Raw genomic sequence first — 7,319 nt, 5'->3', positions numbered from 1 at the left:
TAATGAAGCGATTTTATAGTGCTTTTAAAACCCAATAAGGATCCTAATCAGTGTGGCTCCTACCGACCAATATCGCTACTTAACTCCGATGCAAAAATCCTCGCAAAAATATTAGCTAAAAGGTTAAAACCGGTCATTACTGATGTAATACATTGCGATCAAACTGGATTCATGGCGGGGCGTAGTACCGATATTAACATACGTAGACTCCTCACCAATATCTCCCTACAATTACACGATGGGGGTAGGCGCACTGTTGCCTCCTTGGATACAGAAAAAGCATTCGACTCTGTGGAATGGGCATATCTCTGGCAAGTACTGCATATTTATGGGTTTGGGATAAATTTCATCTCATGGGTCAAAGCTCTATACAGCTCCCCAACGGCTAGAATTAAAACTGGTAATAATATCTCTCATCCTTTTTCAACGACCAGAGGTACGCGCCAGGGTTGTCCACTATCGCCTTACCTTTTCGCATTAGCTATCGAACCACTAGCAATTATGGTGAGAGAGTCAGCAGATGTCGTGGGCATCCATGTTGGATCTCTTACAGAAAAGGTTTCAATGTATGCGGACGACACCTTGCTATACTTGGGAGACCCGGAGGACTCCTTGCAGTCAGCCCTCAGCATAATAAATAAATTTGGAAGGTACTCAGGCCTCAAAGTAAATTGGGGGAAATCTGTCTTGATGCCACTGGATAATTTTGATGTTAGATTATATCCTAGCCCATTGCAATGGGTTAAAGAGAATCTGTATTGTTAAAATCGCTCAAAAGTAAACATACCAGTGCGTTAGGGGACATCTCCTATTACCCTCTGTCACAATTTCGCCGCTCCTCGCCGCATTAAAAGTGGTTAAAAACTGTTTTAAAAAGTTTGTTTGTAAACAAACAAAATGGCCACCAAAACAGGAAGTAGGTTGATCTACAGTATGTCCACACATAGAAAATACATCCATACATAAGCAGGCTGTATACAGCATTCCTTTTGAATCTCAAGAGATCATTTGTGTGTTTCTTTCCCCCATGCACTGAAGTTTCAGGCTGCTCTTTTCTTCTTGCAAACAGCTTTGCCCTTGTTTGTAGATCCTCAGTATGTGAAAGCCCAGCCAGCTCAGAGGACGATTTATTCAGCTGATTAGAGCAGCTTCTCTCTTCTCTCTTATCTAAATAACACACAGGCAGTGTGCATAGAGGGGCCAGAAAGGGTGAGTTCATAGCAGAACCACAACACTGAAGAACTTGGCAGCCTTCCAGACACAGGCCGACAAGTCTGACAGGGGAAAGATACATTGATTTATTACAGAGACTGTCATAGTAGAAAGTGCTGCAGTTAGCCAGAACACATTAGAATAGCTTTTGGAACATGTAGGATGATAAAAAACAGGATGCAATTTTTGTTACGGAGTCTCTTTAAACAATTTAAATACTTGGGGATTCAAATCACTGCACAATTAACGGATTTCCATAAACTTAATATACAACCAGTAGTGGATAGATTTCAGCAGAAAGCCAAAATATGGAAATCCCTCCCTCTTTCCTTAATCGGCAGGATAAATATATTTAAGATGATATTCTTACCCAAATGTCTTTATATTTTTCGCCAGACACCTATACTCATCCCCAAAACCTTCTTTAATAAATTACACTCCTTAATCTCTAGTTTCATATGGGGAGGTGGCATGCCGAGGGTATCCCTAGCCACTCTACAGCTTCCAGCGGATCAGGGTGGCCTAGCTCTTCCCAATATGTATCTCTATTACTGTGCTGCTGTTTTGGTCACTGTAAGGTGGTGGTTTTCGCAAGATAAATATAATGCTGCAGTTGCGGTGGAGGTGGCCATACTGGGTTCTTACGAGAGGCTCACCTTGTTGGCTTTCAGAGGCACCAGGGGGGATTTTAGATGCACAAGCCCCATGTTCACTACCACCAAAGTATGGAAAGATATGCTCGCTTATACCGGGAATGCTGACAAACTTTCTCCTCATACACCACTTTGGGATAATACTTATCTACCTCACTTCTCACAAATACCAGACCCCGGTCTGTGGGCCCGCCAGGGCATAAAAGCCATACAGCATATAGTGGGGAATGCAGAATTACTATCCTTTAATACCCTCAAAAATACTTTTGGTCTGCCTAATAAAATGTTCTTCAGATACATACAAATCAGGCATGCTTACAATGCCCAATTTAAAGATGGCGGTCCAACACTGATTTCCTGCGATTTAGAACAAACACTAATGGTACTTGGCCTAGAAAAGCCTCTTTCGGTAATATACTTTGCTCTTATGAATAGTACTACCCATAGTCTCGCTAGATGTCAAGCTAGGTGGAATGAGTAAGTTCCTGGGTTGGATGATAAAGACTGGGAAGAGATCGCTTAGTACAATTTAAATTTCTTCATCGTACCTATCTTACACCTGTACGTATGCATAAAATCTCCACTTCCAATACCCCTAATTGTCCCAGATGTAATGCTGACCCGGGAACTTTCTTACACATGTTCTGGGACTGCCCTCATGTGTATTCCTTTTGGTCTAAGGTTAGTGACTTAATTAATGAAATTCTGCAAATACGACTAATACTCTCCCCCAGGGTATTTTTACTGGGGCTGCTAGATGATATCCCATCGGGCAAACACCCTCAGTACCTAACAAGAATATTATGCTTCTATGGCCGTAAAGAAATACTTCACACATGGAAATCAGATAAGCCCCCCCTCCTTCAACCACTGGAAATACACTATTATGAAAAACTTACCGCTATACCGGTTGACGTATAAAAGCCGTAATTGCCCTCGTAGATTTGATAAAATATGGGCCCCATGGTATAACAATGTAGAAGCTCTTCCTGCAGGCCCAGAGGACTAAATTATAGTGTCAACCTAAATGCTCTCAGAGAGATAATTTATAATATCTTCATTGGCTCTGGTCTAAGGAGGTAAGCGCTGGATTCTCACGCTATACTCATCTCTTATACTCGTTTTTTTTTTTTTTCCTCTCCTTCTCTTCTTTACTCTTCCTTCTAACGGATGGTACAACCACAATTACATAGACCAAACTGAGGAATCTTTTTTTTAACCAGTTTAATATGCTTATGATATCATTGACAATTCAATGCTCAACTGTTTGTACGTATTATTGTACCAATGTATCCTCATATTGCATAAGATATTCAATACTATACATTCTGTGTGATATACCTTTTGTATACTCGGTATGTGTACCACTGTTACTCTCTCCAATCTAATGTTACTTGAGTACCTGCGTGTACTTGTTTGTACGTGTTCTTAAAAACCAATAAAAATTGATTTGTTAAAATAAAAAAATCGCCAGCGTTTTGCGCTTTTAAGTGTGAATGGGGCCTAAGGGTTTTAGTTCTCCAAAAATACTGCAGCATTCTTGAATCAAGTGAACCTTCAGAATTGTCAAGGTACCTCCTTAGGACTTGTCTACATACAAGTCAGCAAGACAAGCAGGCAATTCATGCATGTGTTCCCTTTATTTGAAGGTAAAGAACCGCAGTTGCTCCCAGTCTAAATTTCAAGCTGTTTATATCAAATAGATTGTAGTAAACAATTGAGCAAGAATGTATAGATTGTATCCAAAAATTCATAGAGAAATGCTAAAAGCCATTGAACGTTTGAAATAAAAAAAAAAAAAAAGGTCCAAATCATAGACATCATAGCCTCCAAATCCTACTTAGTGTATGGGCCCCTTAAAGGGAACCAGAGAGGATGCAATATACATACCTGGGGCTTCCTCCAGCCCCATACACACGGATCGCTCCCACGCCGCCGTCCTCCGCTGCCTGGATCCGCCGCCACCGGGTCCCGTCATTGCCGCGAGTCGGCAAGTCGGCCGGCGGACGCGGCCAATTCTCTGCATCACACGGTGCTCTCCCCATACAGATACGCATGTGGCTGCTTACTGCGCAGCCGCATGCGTACATGTATGTAGGGAGCCCCTGTGATGCGGACAATTGGCCGCGTCCGCCGGAAGTGACGGGCCCGGTACCGGCGGATCCAGGAAGCTGAGGATGGTCCTCTCTGGTTCCCTTTAACTTAACAGTCTGTCTCTGTATCTCAGATATATGAACTATTGACCTTTTTTATCTATCCTCTCTTGACAGAGAATTGGGCTTCCTACAGCAAAGTACTTTATGGCTGTAATTCCTTATCAGTAGTCTGACTGAGTCCCCACTGGAGAAAAACTTTTGGTTGCATAACTGAATATTAACTATTTCAGGCAGAGAAAGAAGAAAAGCATCACAGCATATTTATTTGTGTCCTAGGCACTGTACATTCACATGTCTGTCTCATCATGTCACATGTCACTTAAGATTTCCTTTAAATGTGGAGCATTATATTTGAAGACATAAATACATTGCATTCCAGCACAAGCACTTGTATCCCATCTGTGAAACCTGAAAAATATAAAAGTAAAGGGTTTGGTTTTTTTTTTTTTTTTGCTGGAGATCCAATTTAAATGAATCCATTGGCGAAGATGTTTATCTCGTTTGAGAACATTCAAAACATGGTACAGTAATAAATTATTCAAATATATTTAAATGTATGTATATACTGCTGACATATTACACAGCACTCACGGATAAGAGAATGGAAGCACAACTGTCATTTATCACTCAGACCCTAGTGGCAGCAAATTCCCTGTCTATGGACCCCCCCCCCCCTTTGAAACCTGGATCAGATAACAACAGCGAATGACTTGTGGGAGGGGAGTGATCTAGATATACTAGATGGTAGAAGAGGAAGGGGTGTGTGCTCTTACCTGATGGTATAGATGTGAGGAAAAGATAGGAACTAGATCAGCTAGGTTATTGACTGGTGAGCTAAAAACCCAGGGGAAACAATGTACAACTCTTGACAGACACGAGAGTAATCTCATTTTCTTTTTTACCGATTACTGCTGTGGAGACCAATTTTCAAGCATGAAATCCAAGCAAAAGGTACAATGCAGGTGAGCACAAAATGGGTGAGTAATGCTGTGTACATATGTTTTATGTGCTTTGTAAATTGATTAGCTTAGAACAGTGTAGCCCCTCACTTTAAGTGTGAGTGGCTGTTTCAGTAATGCAGCATTGAGGGACCTTGCACACTTAGCTTGTCACAGTGGCTATTACTGGCTATGAGACAGGCCACGGTTTTTTTTTTTTTTTTTTTAAGCTTTCTTGGCTCCTGTTGCATGCAACAGGAGTCCCGTGTAAGCAAAGCTATTAGCCCCATGCACGGAAAAAGCGTGAGTGCCCTAAAGCACACCCACAAAACGTGCATGAGTAGCCACGGGCCCCACAATACAGCAGGGCCCTTCCGGTTGTTCCCCGAAGGGAACCTTCCCCCTTTGCCTTCTGCTCAGGGGGTGGCATCCTCCAACACCCGAGGGGTTGGAGGATCCTGGAGTCCTCCGAGGAGGACCCCGACTGTGCCCAGTGGTTACCCAAAGGGCCTGACTATGTGGCAACCGTGTCCACATGGTCCGGGTGGCTCCCCCGAGAGGGAGCCGGGTGGGAACCGAAGTCCCCGGTGCCAGCAAGCTGGCCCCGACCTTGCGGCCGGAGTGATAAAAATTCCGCACTCTCCCTAGCCAAAAGGCCGGGGAGCTGCGTTAGTCGGCTATGCATATGGGCAGTACAGACCAAAGCACCCTACTTCCGCCTGGGATCCGCCACATCCCAGGTTTTTTCAGGTGCACCTGGAGCGCCACTTCCAGGGGCAGTACGCCTAAGCAAAGCCCTCAGCCATTCAGCTTCGACCATGGTATAGATCCATTCAATCAGCCTCTGGGGAGTTACGACAAGAAGGGACACCCTGCCACAGTGCCATCCCTCCAGGTCCCCCCAAAAACCTCAAGAACAGATACTACACTTGATCTTAGCCAAAAGGCCGAGAAGCGACAGGCCACAGTTACCGCAGTGCAACGCAATAAGACAGAAGTGGTCCAGCCGAAGCTACAGCATCTTGACGAGCAGTGTGCGCAGTACCGAGCCAGTGCATGACTCCTTGTGAGTCAATAGCACCGCAAACTATCTTTATTGCCAGGGTAGCAGAGCGGCGCGCATGTGTATATATATAAAAAAGTGACGCACTTCCTTTCCGGAAGTGTGCAGGTGACTGAGGGGTTCAGATATTTCTGACATCTGACATCACTAGCGTAGATGTTTTGGGGGGCGGGGTCACAGGGATTTCCCTGTCAGTGCAGTCTGCCGCAGGGAACAAAATACAAGTAATGGTGCCATGTGATTCATTGCGGTGGAGTCTTAAAGAGACACTGAAGCGAAAAAAAAATTATGATATAATGAATTGGTTGTGTAGTATGGATAATTACTAGAACACTGGTAGCAAGTAAAATATTCTCATATTTTTATTTTCCATTATATAGTGTTTTTTTTATAACATTGCATCATTCTGTAATATTTCCAGTGTACACACTACTCAGTATTCTAAATGATTTTACAGAGCAGCCCAGTGAACTATTGACCTGTCCTGTGCAGAAGAAAAAACAATACAATGACTGACAGTTGAGATAATAAGCTTCGGAAGACAGAGCTCTCTTTGAAATCAGTGGCGCTCAATGGCTTTTTTGCATAGATAACAACTGGAGTTTTTTTGAACTCTTCCTGTACTGGAAACAATATTAGACTTTTGTCTCTGCTCCTAATATTTTATTTCTTAGCTGTACTACACATATAAATCATTATATCATAATTTTTTTTCCGCTTCAGTGTCTCTTTAAGCCGCACAAAAATCGCCCGGTACCATATGTGAAGCCACCCTGAATGTGATTTTGGGTTTGATTCACAAAACTTATGTCATAAATTATCTGTTCTTACTTGTTTTGCACCATAACAGCACTTTTGATACAAAAATTAAAAATGTTATTTTCACCTTAGTTTGGTGGGGCTAGCATCCAGCAGGCCCCTAGACTCTCTCCAGGCCCTAGGCAGCTGCCTAGGTTTGCCTTGTGGATGATCCGGCATTGCATATAGCGTAATGATAAGTGCCATACCAATATTCCTGCTGAATGTGAATGAAACAACTTGTAAGATTTGGATTACAGTGGAAGGCATTAATAAAAACTTTAAATTTTTAAGGTGCCAGGTGTTTTTTTTTCTTTATATTTTCTCTTTATGTGAATGGATAAAGGTTAAAGAGAATCTGTTCTGTGAAAATCTTGCATAAATAAACGTACCAGCCTGTTTGTTGTCTTCTCCTAGCCCCCTCTGTGACATTTTCGGCGCTCCCCACTGCTTACTTGGTGATAAAATCACTGTTTTATTCTTTGTTTTTGTAAACAAT

At 42.6% G+C, this 7,319-nt stretch overlaps 1 pseudogene; it reads right to left on the bottom strand.

The window, feature by feature from the left end:
- Positions 1-5,805: 5,805 nt before the first annotated feature.
- Positions 5,806-5,918, bottom strand: LOC137505824 (U2 spliceosomal RNA; annotated as a pseudogene).
- Positions 5,919-7,319: the final 1,401 nt, after the last annotated feature.

Source organism: Hyperolius riggenbachi, chromosome 4 (assembly GCF_040937935.1).
Source record: "Hyperolius riggenbachi isolate aHypRig1 chromosome 4, aHypRig1.pri, whole genome shotgun sequence".
Taxonomy (NCBI): Eukaryota; Metazoa; Chordata; class Amphibia; order Anura; family Hyperoliidae; genus Hyperolius; species Hyperolius riggenbachi.
Note: the sequence above shows the minus strand (reverse complement) of the source record. Positions and strands in the feature narration are given on the sequence as shown.